A 14,211-nucleotide genomic window follows, 5' to 3' on the forward strand; every position below is an offset into this window, starting at 1 on the left:
AGAAAACCAATAAAACCAATTTTGAAACCCTACGTTTTGTATAAACGGAGTTGTACATTTTTAAAGGTTCCAAATTTTGTCCGCCCTCTCCTATCGACTCGAACCAGTGTGCGTCGCATTGGGACCAGTGGCGTGGTGTACTTCGCGATATCTCGATTGATCTACCGTTTAATCCTATGGAAAAGGATCGATCAACAGGACACCTTAATAATCGATTCTTTACTACGCAGCTTCAAATGGGGAAATATCGATAATCGATTATTCACGCTTCGCCTTTGTCGAGACGTCTTGATAGAACTTTGGAATTTCAATGGACCACTAGACAAGGTACGAGTTAAAGGATTCTGATACATGTTTCTTGACCAGAATTTCACGTAGAACACGATTCGCGCAACTAAAATTACTGAAACCAACTCCTAACGAAAATATTAACGTTCTTATTTCACATTGGTTACGAGGAATTCTGAACTGCCCGCTCACAAGAAACTCAAAGCTCTACGTGGGTCAAATCGCGCACTACAACGATTTCAGCAAGATTCTCAATCGAGCAATGTTCATTTCCCACCATGTGTTGTTCAAACAATTAGCAATTTGCTATAGCTGAGCCAAAGCGTCAAGATTGAGGTTGCCAGATTTTTATATCGCAGAGAGTGTCATGATAACGTTTAGCGCGCGATGTGAATCACGTAGAGCATTGAGTTTTCACGAGCGGGTGGTTTGAATTCACGCATCAAGAATCATTAAATAGCTTCGTAAGGAGTTAATTTTTGTAATTTTCGTTGTGCGCACCGTGTTCTACGTGAAATTTTCGTTGAGAAACATGTATCAGAATGCTGGAATTCGTACCTTGTCCAGTGGTCCATTAGGAAATTCTTTGAATAACATATTTCCAAGTTTTCCGAATGGAATAAAATTGAGGGTCCAGATAAAGTTGCAAGTAGCCGCAGCTATAAACTTTTCGGTTCGGATAATCAATTTTCAAAATGTCAATGATGCAGTTCCAAAGATGAAAGAGCATTGGCGATTATTTAGAAATCCATGAAAATGTTTACATTCATACCACATCTCGTGAGGCATAAGACAACAAACCACGGACATTGCAAGCGCATAAATACAAACAAGAACAGGAAATGAGAATTGAAAGGCGAGTTATCCGAAAACCGTGAATTTAAATCCTTGAAAATTGCATATCCAACCATGGAGACTATCTTTTTAAATTATTTTCAAAACCCTGAATGGAGGCAGAGTTCCTTATAACTCCAAGACGACCAAATGAAGTGTATTTTTCTTGCAGTTTAAAAATTTGCATCCGAATTTGAATTCAAAGTCAACAGCAAAAGAATCTTATACAGATGATTGTCCGATTGTGAGTTCGCAATTTTTTCATAACACACAAAAGCCGCTGGGCTGCCACACTCATGCTAAGAAAGGACGCCATGTGAGTCTTCAGGAGTTGCCACATTTCTCCAAATAAAACTTTACTTTTTGAGCAAGGCTATGGATATTTTTCCTTAAAATACGCACATACTTTAGATCAAATTACAAATGAAGTTCTTCGAAAATTGGGAAAATAATATCCAAAAGTTACCGTGACAATTCTGTTTTTATTGAAGGAAACTTGGCAATGCCTGAAGGTTCATACGGCGTTCTTCCTCATCACGGCAGCATGCTAAGGAAGAACGCCGTTCGAACAATTGCATACTGCTGAATTTCCCGCGATAACGCGATTGATATTTGAGGAAAGTTATCACCAGAGTGGCATGAAACGTAAGGAAGAAAAGAAAGATTAGAAATGTCAGTGAAATACTTCTTGAAATACCACGAGGCTGTTAAATATTTCATATTTTTCAGGGGCTAGAGTATGCAAGGCGCACTCGAACACACAAAAATAGAAAAAAATCACAATTTTTACATCTCGCAAAACATGAAAAGAAACTGGCATTTTCCAATAGCTTTCATAAATTTCTGAAATTTCATGAAATATATCACGTTAAATTTCAAGATTTTATTTTTCATGAAATTTTGCCACCCTGGTCATCACTTAAGATTCCTTAAAATTGTCTGATTCCGATCAAACTGCAAATTAAATTTTCCGGAAAATGGGAGGGAAACTATTCTGAACTTCACCTGTAAATTTGAATTTTTTTAATTGTTTGACAACATCTGGAGGCTCATACGGTATTCTTCCTTCCATGCGACGACGTATTTTTCATGAAATTTTGCAACCCTGGTTATCACTTAAGTTTCCTTAAAATTTACCGATTCCGATCAAACTAGGAATTGAATTTTCCGGAAAATGGAAGGAAAACTATTCTGATCTTCACCTGTAAATTTGAATTTTTTCAATTGTTTGACAACATCTGAAGGCTCATACGGTATTCTTCCTTCCATGTGACGACGTATTTTTCATGAAATTTTGCAACCCTGGTTATCACTTAAGTCTCCTTAAAATTTTCCGATTCCGATCAAACTGGGAATTGAATTTTCCGGAAAATGGGAGGCAAACTATTTTGCACTTCACCTGTAAATTTGAATTTTTTCAATTGTTTGACAACATCTGAAGGCTCATACGGTGTTCTTCTTTCCGTCGGCATCGCGGTTATCGACTCGCGGTCTACCAGGAACGCGAAACGCGGGACCCAATATTCACGGATCGAAATCTGCATCGGTTGTGCTTGGCGTGCAAAATTGTTTCGCAGAATCCGCTGCGAGGCACTCCATTGTGCGCGGTTCCATCATGGAGCGAGCAAGGAGCGAAACTGGTGCTAATTGCAATCAAATTAATTCCAACTTGTTTTTGAATCTAAAATTCAGCCAGAAAAATTGCAAGCAGACTCAAGCTGGGAAGAAAAAGAGAGTATGAAGGTCTCAGTGGTTTGAGCTGCCTGTATTGCCGCAATCTAATCGCGCAGTATCAAAAAACAGTCATGAATACGATGCAAAATTTTCTTTACGTATTAATGCCTTCATCTTTTTATTTATAAGAAAGGAAGGATAATAATTCGTCATTTGTTTAAACATTCTGGTCCCAAATGTATATGAAAAATAGACCTCAGTAATTTCGTTGAGAGACTCGCGGTACTATATGCGCAGAGAAAAAAAAAACAACGACTAATTATAATACTCGAATTTCATTAACGAAGAAAGCGTAATATTTTATCCATCCCCCTCAAAACATTGAATGAAGTACTTTAATAACGACTGGCTTCACAGTAAGTCGTAAGTCAATAGGAAGAAAAAACCATCGGATTTTTCTTGGGATGAATAATTTGATGGGCCTGGAAGCTCCGAGGTCATAAAAAGCGACAAAAAAAAAACAAAAAAAAAAACAAAAAAAAACAAAAAACAAAGAATAGAAAACCTTAGAAAACGCTTGTTCCGTCGCTAATTTTTGGCTCTATTATAACACCCACGCAATTATAGATTCTTTTAGATCAAAAACCGAAGCCATTTCAAGGTTACGTCGTACGTGTAAAAGCATTTCTTCTTTTTTTCTAAACCTTGCTCCTCAATCCCTATCATGTTTTTTTTTTTTTTTTTTTTGAAGAGTTTTACGCAATAGTAGAAAAATAGGCAATACCCCGTTGAGCGTTTGGCAAAGTGCTGATTACCTCATTTAACATACTAAAACTTTAATAAGCAAACTTCACAACTCGAAGAAAACCGGGCTTATTAATCGTTGCATAATGTCTAAAGGACGAGTGCAGAAAGAACCATCAACAAAAGTTGCTTCTTTCCCAGCAAATCTGGAGATTTGACTGACATTTGATTAAAATTGGAGTTAACAAGATGAGCCTCTATCATTATTTGTATCGCTCAAAGCTAAGAAGCAAAGTGACACTGCAAAAAAGTATATATTTTTAGCACAGAAGAAGATATTTTTTGATCCTGAGTAATGCAAACTGGATCATTCTGCACTTAGGACCAAAAACAACTTTGAACCTAGGCAAAAACTTCAGTCAGAGGCGAGTCTGATCATTAAATTTCAAATTCCCTGGTTCCCAAAGAGGGGTAAAAAAGGTAATTTTTGGACGATTCGTTTTCCAAAGGGGTACCAAACACAAAGCATCTTTCTAGGTGCTCTGAAGAAAAAAAAAACTTGCTGAAACCCATGAAAAAATGCGTACTTGCTAAGAAATAATGTTTAGGCCTTGGCTCTTTGGCCTAAACCTCTTTTACACTCTGTGCGCTCGTCTTAAACGTCATACCGTCAAACGGGGCTACTTGGGACTACAGGCTAACATGGGACACTCGAGGGAATTTTCGCGTTGTTGTGTGTGGTAGCACTGTAATGTTTATTTTTGTTCTTCTGATGCCATAACCTCATTCTACATTACTCCGGCATGGCTGTTCATGACCAAGAAGAATTTTGAAACCCAAATAAGTATTTAAAAAAAAATATTTGTCTCTTTAATATTTTTTCGTCATATTTGAACACCGTTATACTTTCCTGGGGATCTCAGTACCTTTCCACCACATGCAAACTTCTTATATGTGAGTAAGTCACAAATGTGCCTCTGTTGATGGGGTCTGCTTCAGTTTTACAAAAATTTTCGTTTTCATCCCCAAAATTTCCAAAAAACCAAAAAACTAGGAATCGCTGGGTAACATGGGACACCCTATTTTCTCCTTTTTAGTGATATCGTTTCCATGTTTTCCAATTCTACCTTGCATTACAGACTAAGAGGGAGGACCTATTGGCAGTGCTTTTGAGATAAGAGATTTCCTGGGTTATATTCAGGTTTTTATCAGTTAAGTAGGTACTGATCTGTTTATGACAGGTATTTCGTAATTTTACAAGAAACATGGTCCGGACGTACAAAAGAAAACCAGGCTCTCGGGCATACAGAGACTTCTCACAGAACTCATTGAAGAAAGCTGTCAAAGCAATTCGAAAGGGTGCTTCTCTGCGTAAGAGGGTAAGACGTCAACAAAATTTGGAATTCCGAAATCAACCCTTAACAGACATGTTCGCAATTTTTTGAAAGAATACTTTTCTTAATGCATACCTTTACTTACCTACTAAAGGTTGGTACCTACCTACTCAAACTGCCATAGGTGCCTCTTAGTTGATAACTTTGAAACGTTTTGACCTCAATATTAGCTTTAAGTTCCTCAAGGCTGTCATGCCATTTTTGTTTCCTACTTAATTCTTTAAAAGACTTGTTCAAATTTACCAAAATTGTATTATTTTATAGATAAATGTTCAATTTACTTTTTTAAAAATTCAGTTTACTGTCCCATGTTGCCCTGAAAGAGCCTAACATGGGCCAAACACTTGATTTTCATTCGTGTCCCAAGTTACCCCGAGTATCGGGGTAACTTGGGACAGTCGAAAATCGAAAAAAAAAAATATAAGGGGGGGGGCATAAATTTTTTTTTCCTTTAAAATTCGATATGCGTACCAACGAACTACCTTTAGCACAAAAAAGTTTGGCAAAATAATGTATGGTTCGTTTTGGAGAAGCTTTTTTGTGCTAAAATCGTCCCAAGTAGCCCCGTTTGACGGTACTCCTAACTCGCCAATAATTGATTTAGTGAGGACGAAAACACACCAACTCGACAAAATGAGAATAATGAAGACACCCACTAAATTGCACAGGAGGTGAAGAATTCAGTCCAAGGAAAAGATTTTTGGTGCCGAAAGACAAGTACTGAAGGACCTTTCAATAGTCCAAGTTGGAACAGATGCGCTAACTTCAATGACCTGCGGGAAAATTGACTGTCTTTGATGAGAATTGTTTTCGAGTTACCGAGTTGATGTGTTTCCGTTCTCACTGATTCAATGGAGATGTTGCATTCGTGAGGAATTTGAGATTTGACTGTTGATTTCAATGTAAAAGTTCGCGAGAAACACGATGGTGCCACTGGTTTTCCCTGAAATCAACTCCCAAGCTCAAAAAAAGCTCTCAAGTTGAGGCCGAAATGGAGGGAAAATCCCACCCTAGCCTGAGAGTCCACCTTTACATCAAGACAAACTCTCCATGCAAAGATAGGGAGCAAATACATTGACAGGGTTGCCACTTTATTTGGGGACTCCAAAACTGAAAACACGGCAGCCCTGTCAATGTATTTGCTCCCTATCTTTGCGTGGAGAGTTTGTCTTGATGTAAAGGTGGACTCTCAGGCTAGGGTGGGATAACCCCTCCATTTTGGCCTCAACTTGAGAGCTTTTTCTGAGCTTGGAAGTTGACTTCAGAGAAAACCAGTGGCACCATCGTGTTTCTCGCGAACTTTTACATAGAGATCAACAGTCAAATCGCAAATTTCTCACACATGCAACACCTTCATTATTGCAGGGACTTCTGCCTACAGGGCGGACGATTTTGACGTTTTCTGACGTCTCGGCGGCGTGCCAGCTTCCGCGTGCAGTTGAAGAAGGAAAACTCGCGAACAGGAGTCCCGCGCTAAAGCGACGCGCGCGCCGCGACGCCGGGAACTGGGCATGGGTGAAGACGGCAAAAGCGCATGCGCTGAGCCGCCTTCCGCCCCCCCCCCCCCCCCCCCCCCCGCCCACGGGTCCACCGCGGCGAAGTGGCATTTGCCATTTGCCGCAAGAATTTTCGGATGCACTTATTCAGCATGGAAGGATCCATCTACCACCGCTAGCTAGAGTAACTCCGTACTGCAGTGGTGAATGGTGATTCCTAAAAGTTGGCAGTACCACTACTGCTTTACCTCTATTTGAATGGAGATGTTGCATGTGTGAGGAAATTGCGATTTGACTATTGATTCTTATGTAAAAGTTCGCGAGAAACACGATGGTGACACTGGTTTTCTCTGAAATCAACTCCCAAGCTCAAAAAAAGCTCTCAAGTTGAGGCCAAAATGGAGGGGATATCCCACGCTATCCTGAGAGTCCACCTCTGCATCAAGACAAACTCTCCATGCAAAGAGAGGGAGCAAATATATTGACAGGGCTGCCACTTCATTTGGGGACTCCAAAACTGAAAACACGGCAACCCTGCTAATGTATTTGCTCCCTATCTTTGCATGGAGAGTTTGTCTTGGTGTAGACGTGGACTCTCAGGGTAGGGTGGGATATCCCCTCCATTTTGGCCTCAACTTGAGAGCTTTTTTTGAGCTTGAGAGTCGATTTCAGAGAAATCCAGTGGCACCATCGTGGTTCTCGCAAACTTTTACATAAGAATCAACAGTCAAATCGCAAATTCCTCACACATGCAACATCTCCATTCATGAAAAAGAATCGATTATTGGTAAGGCAAATGGTTTCACCTAAAATCGAGATTTTTTAATAGAATTAAATGGAGGTAAAACAGTGTTGCCTACTTTCAAGCATTGACAGAGTATGGTCTGGAGGATCCACATCTGATCCGGCACCTTCAATCCATGCAATACGCCTTAAATCGAAGAGGATACCCTACAATATCACAAAGTCGAAATAATTGCCTGTCGCAATCTTTACTTATCGTCATGGCACGGAGTGACGTGACGCGACGCGGTACAACTTAGCAACGAATGACCACTGAGAGATCTTGCAAAGCGCCTTCAATTAGCTAGGATACCCTGCAATACCACAAAGACGGAATAGTTGCCTATTCGCAGCCTTAACCTATTGGCACGTTGACAGAATTCAGCGCGATCCAGCGACAAATAATTGTTGAGAGCTCATGCGATGCGCTTTTAGATTTCGAGGATACCCCGCAACACCAAAAAGTCCACCCAGTAAGTAGCTGCTGATTTGCAATCTGATCAAATCGGCACGATGCGTAATGCGAGTAGTGGTGAAAGTGTGTAACACGACCCAGAATGGAATTCGTATCGCATTCTCAGTCGCTTCTTAGGTAGCTATTTTCCCAAGGAGGGCTTTTTATGTTTTCCTCGTGAGGAGTCCTTTCAAATGGTTTCACTTTAAAGACAATTTTAGTCGAGCTTGAAGCGCAATTCAACGGATTAACTTGTGAAATTAATCCTTACGAGTGATTACAATGATTCGCCACTACGTGTAACATAAAACAGAAAAAATGTTGCGAATTAGAAGCATTTTAACGTGTAGGTCCGTGCCTACCTTTAAATTTTTCAACATCTTAGAATTTTTTATTAAATGGTTTGAATTTTTTAGTGTCGAATCATTGCAATATTTTGTAAACATCTATTCTCGAAGTCAATTTGTTGAATCATCCTCGAGTCTCGAAAAAACTATCCTCTCCATGATGTCACATTTAGGGGCTCCTAAATTACAATGTCAACCATTTAGTGACTCCTCAAGGAAATGAACTAAAGATTTAGGGACGATTAAGTACACGTCCCTCAGTTTCCCATACCTCTAAGATGATGCATGCAATTGAGATAATCATAACGCAATGCGACCCAGCTATTCAATCGAGTCTGCGAAGGCTTGCAATGCGCCTTCAATTTGCGTGGATACACCGCAATACCGCAGAGTTAAAATAGTTGCCAGTCTGAAAACTTAACTTGTCGGCACGATGACGTAACAACGCGACAACGCCACCTACCAATTCTTCTTTTCTTCAGAAAAGCTTCCTTCAATACCCATCTATGCGAGACCCCTGTTCGAAAGTTAAACCCAATAGTGGCAACTGCTCATCCCTTTCTTGCCGGACAGTCTTAGATGCATGCAATACAATGCACCTTCCTATTGGATAGATACTCTACTATATCACAACGAAAAAATAGTTACTTATTTGCAGTCCGAACAGCAGACAAGGTTCGAAGCCCTTTTTTTCATTCATGGGAAGATTTTGAATTAAGGCGGTAGCCGTCTTAAAGTTTAAAGGACACTTCACAATACCGCAATGTCAGGAATATTTGCTCACGAGTCATTTTATAGATTTACTGTTCATCACTTAGGTTTCACTGAAAAAAAAATCTCGGTGTATTTACTAAGAAAAGGGTAAAATTACCAAGAATTCAGGGTTCTATTTGACCCCAGTTTTTTCTTCGTAAAATTGCCATTTATGGAACTGGTAATTTTACTGAGAAATCTCGGTAAAATTATTAAACTTGCTCGGTAATTTTACTGGACCTTGGTAAAAACGCCAGTATTTTTTATCGACTGTGGTAGAATTACCGAGATAAAATGGCAAAGTTACCGGGCATTGATTACCAATAAAAGTGGTATTCTTACCTGAAAAAAACAGTAAAAATACCGGTTTTTAGGTAAGCTTAACAGTCTGTCTTGGTAAAATTACCAATAATTGGTAAAAAAAGTGAGATGGTAAAGGTACCAACGGACCTTGGTAAAAACGCCGAGAAATTTTTTTCAGTGTACCAAAACCGAGCCTTTCCGTCGATTTTGAAGAGGAGCTCTGTCCCCATCTTTAGGAGTCACTGTTTTTGACACGGATGGGCGGGATGGGCCGATGTTGAATTTTTGGTGTCAATTTCGGTTAGAACTTTATGGATTATTCAGTTCCTACGGAATGAGTTCTACCTTACGAACGTAGTAGAACTTTCCCGCTTGTTATTGGCGCGTATACGTAGTATACCGCCTTTGCGATCGTTTCGAACCCTGCTCGATACAATAACCGAGTCCCTTAGTTCCTTACCGAAAAGTGACTACCGCGAACTTCTGAGATTTTCCAAAGCGTGTAAAAAGTTTATTTATCCATCAATAATTATGATTTAAAGTTGTTTCTCATTCTGGGGCTCATTAGTTTATGTGCAGTGAATACCAAGAGTCTACGTTACTTGGTTTTTTCAAAAAAAGCCTAAGAATGCGACGCGCTGATTTAAAATATGCATATATAAGCAGAATCAAGCGAATTGATTCGAGGATGGCTGAGCAGGTCGGCACTCTCGAAATGAGAATTTAACTCCTCCGTTTTGTTCAAAACGTTGCTTTGACAGATCTGTAACCTCGGTTATACTTTCCAAAAGTTGGTACCCGTGCTCTGATAGTGCAATCTGTGTAAGTGCAATCTGTGATGAGCCTCGAGACTCATTAGACCATTAGCTAAACGTGGCTCATACAGGAATCCACTTACCCCTCTCTTTCCCACGCTCCTGCTCACTGCGTCGGCGTCTCGACGAACAATAGCTAATGACGGTTGCCAAGCGATGCCGGGATCCTCAGCCCCTCGCCCAATTACTTACGCTTCATTAACCATTTCACCGTCACGCTAGGATTCGTCCAATTTTCAAAAAAAATTGTTTCGCGAGTTTTTAGCAATTTTTTCCTTACTCTCCGTTAAAACACGAATTAAAAGAGGTCTCATTCATAAAAATCGGCCAAATAGAAGAGAAGTTACAGTATTCGAAATCCGAAGAAATCAACAAAACTTCTCCAAACAAAAAATAAAATGAAGGGGGGGGGGGAAATGTATAAATTACAATTTAATATGATTGACCTCAGAATGTGACAAGCAATTCAATTATAAAAAGGAGAAAAAATTGAGTGAAATTACAAAAAATTAGCCTCTTGCAAGGGGCTTCCTTGTATGAGTTTTGACCTGAAGACAAGTAAATCCCGTTATATTATTAAAACGAAATTGACTCCATAGTTTAATGCCTTAGTTTCTTGAATACGATTATTTTAAGCACTCGATTTATATCAGCAATTTTACCCATGAGGTGATTTCCTGAGAGCTGATAATATCACGAATTTCTCATAGAGCCCTTCAAAAATGGCTTGCTTTTTGGGCAGCCGATTCGGCCATCAAACCGGGGTTTAAATGGAAGCTGATAATAACACAAAGCTCTGAGAACAATTTTAAGATGAGTATAGGAACGGTTTGTACATTACGAGGAGAGGCGGGCATTCTGTTCAGCATATCGATACATAAGTATTTTCACACGTAGAATTCAATTTTCACGTCAGGGAGTCGACATATTTTGATTTTTTCGATTTTATACGGGAAATTTATGGTTTTTCGGGATTGAAATTACTTACAATTGTTTCATGAAAAATGAATGCACCCAAAATGACTATAGCATTTTGACTTTCACATACCTACGTGCACTCACTAAATTGATTGGTAAATTCAAAGAGTGGGTACATCGACCTGGTATATCAAGTTTCTGCGATTTTTTACGGCAAATCGGTAGATTTTCGGGATGTGGATTGCTTACTTTCAATTCATGAATGAATAAAGCATGGACATGGTTGAGCTTCTTTGCATGAAAAGACGTTTAAAATAACAAAATCAAGACATATTTAATACAATTGCATTTATATCGAGTCAATTTCTTTTCAATAATATAACGGGATTTATAATACCGGTGATTTGGGTATTTTAGCCCCAAAATACCTTTAAATCGACTTTATCTTCTAGGAATTCGACAGAATTTTTCCTTTCTTCGCTTAAATTTTTCCGTAGCACTTTTCTTCAAGAATCTGATAAGATTTTGCTTGAGGCGGATCAAAAAACTTAAATTTGTTCGAATAGCTTTCTAGATTCACAATACACGGTCTCGTCAAGGTGCGTCGTTGACCTTGCAGTGTTGGATCGTGAATTCTCTTGTTGTGCTGCTTGCCTTTTTTGAAATCTCTGTAAATGAAAACTAAAGGGGTTGATATGTGCGAGTTAATGACGCGCCTTATCAACACGTTGTGTTGGAGTTCACTGCTTGTTTTTTTTTTATTTTTTTTTTTTGCAACAGAGATAATTTTCTTGGCTTATCACCGTGTTCAATAATGGAGCCGGCGGGTGCCACTGTGCGGGCGGGTGGGTCGGACCGCGGGACTCGGCTCAGCTGTTGCGGCGTTCGGCCGAGCCCGGCAGTCGCTCGCTTGTCTCTCACTCGGCACCGCGCGTCACTCATCCTCACTCTTCCTCACTGACCCGACTCACGAGTCCTTTCGTCGTCCCCCGCATCCGTCTTCCGCCCTTCTTCCCCCTGCTCAAAAATCCGATCCAATTTTCAAAAAATCCCCAAATCTCAGCCGGAACTAGCTAGCCTTATCGCCTAGGAGCACCGCTGAAAAACGCGTAAACGTAATTCGAGCACATTTCCGTAATTAAGTACGCCAAAGGCCCTAAAAGTCACTTCTAACGAGTTCGAATCGCGCAAGTGAGCTTTCGGCATCTTCCTCGTTCGTAAATTGGTTTTCCGGATTTTTCTAGCATCAACGATGGCCATCCTTACTCTCGACCCGACTGGATTATACTGATATTTGTGCTTATCTACACTCTCGCCGAGTGTTGACCGCAACACAGAACAACACGACAGACATGGCAGTCCTCCGGATTTCCTCATCCGCCCAACAAAACACAAAGGTGTGTATAATTTTTACCTTTTTTTAACAACTGCAGTGCTAATGCAGTGCAGTGCTATGGGAATTGACTTGAAAATTTTAGGAATTGGGTACAACTTTTTTACTGATTGCAACACACATTTTAGTGTATATTTTACCCCTGTAAAGCCAAGCATTCAGGCAAGTGGTAATGTCATCCAGGAATGGAACATCAAACGTTTTTCTAGAAATTTTGGTTAATTTTAAAGGGTGTTGCAAGCATCCTCTTTAGTTTACGCCTCCCCTTCTTTACGGTCCGTTTTGTACCCTTCCTATGGATATTGCCTTTTAAAAGTTCAACTGGAACGGTCCTTCCGTGTAATTTCATCTGTAAACTTATCATCAGAAAAAATCTGTCAGTAATGCGTTAAAGAATGGTGATGAGGGGAGGTGTAGAGGGTCACTTCCTCATCACGCATATGACTCTCATGCCACGTTTATACTTACTTTTTGTCTAAACTTGTCCGATTCCTAAGATTTTCATTTCAGAAAAAATGTTTTATGATCTCTGATCACTAGATACCTACACATTGTCTGCATTTTGTCTGTTTTTTTACGTTCAAAGGTTAAAAACCAATTTAAGACCGCATTTTATTGTTGTAAAAAAATACGAGCTACGACAAACGCTAAAAGAAGGCAAACTAATGTAGAATTTTGTTCACATCATGAGGAAAACTATTTTGGTGGTTTACGAGGAACTGCACATGTATTATCATTGTGTGTACTGCTCGAAAATACTCTAAAAATTGAAGGAAAAAAAAACTATGAAATTAAATGCATACTTCAAAAACAGCTACCGTTCATTTTGAAGTATTCGAATTTAAGGATTGCCTTGATTAAAATTATATGCACAACTGCTACGAAAGATCGATTGAAATGTGTTGCTTGGTTGGCAACAAATTCTTGTGGCTTCAATGCAGTTGAATTGATTTGATTTCACGAAAAGTTAAGAGGAAAGTAGGTTTTAAGCGCACTAACATTTGAAGTGTTTATATGAATGCATTTTTGCGGTTTCAACAAGAAGAGTTCAAGTTTAAAGGCTGCTTAAAGGCTCACGGCCCACAATAAAAAACCGAAGCTGCGGGAATTAAGTTTTGAGGTCAATACATTTTTTCGCAAATTCACCTTGAATCAACTTTGCCAATATTCTTTTAAATCATCAATATATTTCATTTTTTTCCGAGAAGCTTTCATCAACCAAATGTTTAGTCATTCTGCTTTGCGTTGTTTTTGAAACGCACGAGCAGACCTAACTAGTCGAAAATGTATTTTGACTGAAGGCTACTACTATTCCCGGGCTTAACGGAAGAGGAAAAAAACAGTGAGGAGATTTATAATATTCAATTTTCACGTGATCAAGTCCAAGACAAAAGTAGTGCCAAAACGTTAAATTTTCCAGGAATAAACGTTTGCAGTTTCATAGCTGCTTCCTTCTGATAAATATGTTTGCATAGGATTCAGATGTGTTTAAACGGTGTCAGGCTCTAGAATGGAAAGAATGGCCAAATAACGCCGAGAGTTAAGGTTATAGTTGACCAGGTAAATAAAAGATGGACCAGCAAAAAGCCCCTGCCAGGAGTTACGGGTTTAAATGCTCTGGCAAAAATGATTTAACAATTGCTCACTTCACAAAGAGAAAACTCAACACGAAAGTTCGGCTAATACGGGATGTTAAACACAAAATAACCCAAGCCTTTGGGTGACACTGGGATTTCCCAGTCTCTTCGATGTATTCTGCGCTAAATCCACTGCAAAGTGTACCAAAATTAAAAAATACAAAATAAAAAATTGGGTACAAATTTTTAATACAAAATTTGGGTTGGTTTGTGTTTTACCTTCAATATCAACCAAAAGTAACACAAGAACACAAATATGTTTGTCGGTGTTTATCTGTATTCTTCCTCTTATGTTATCGTGTCCATAACGAATTGGCCGACACAAACCGACCGACTGATACACGAAGAATGATACCACTATTCGACCACGTGGGAGCT

The 14,211-nt window shown here is 39.4% G+C and overlaps 1 long non-coding RNA gene across 1 annotated transcript in view; it reads left to right on the forward strand.

Annotated features, from left to right (window-relative positions):
• The first annotated feature begins 11,651 nt into the window (after nucleotides 1-11,651).
• The window catches only part of LOC109039056 (uncharacterized), a 38,047-nt gene continuing 35,487 nt past the window's right edge, over nucleotides 11,652-14,211 (forward strand). Inside the window, exon 1 of the long non-coding RNA XR_002009671.2 lies at nucleotides 11,652-12,200. This is a non-coding gene — a long non-coding RNA (uncharacterized lncRNA). The remainder of the gene's footprint in view (nucleotides 12,201-14,211) is intronic.

Source organism: Bemisia tabaci, chromosome 4 (assembly GCF_918797505.1).
Source record: "Bemisia tabaci chromosome 4, PGI_BMITA_v3".
Classification (NCBI taxonomy): domain Eukaryota; kingdom Metazoa; phylum Arthropoda; class Insecta; order Hemiptera; family Aleyrodidae; genus Bemisia; species Bemisia tabaci.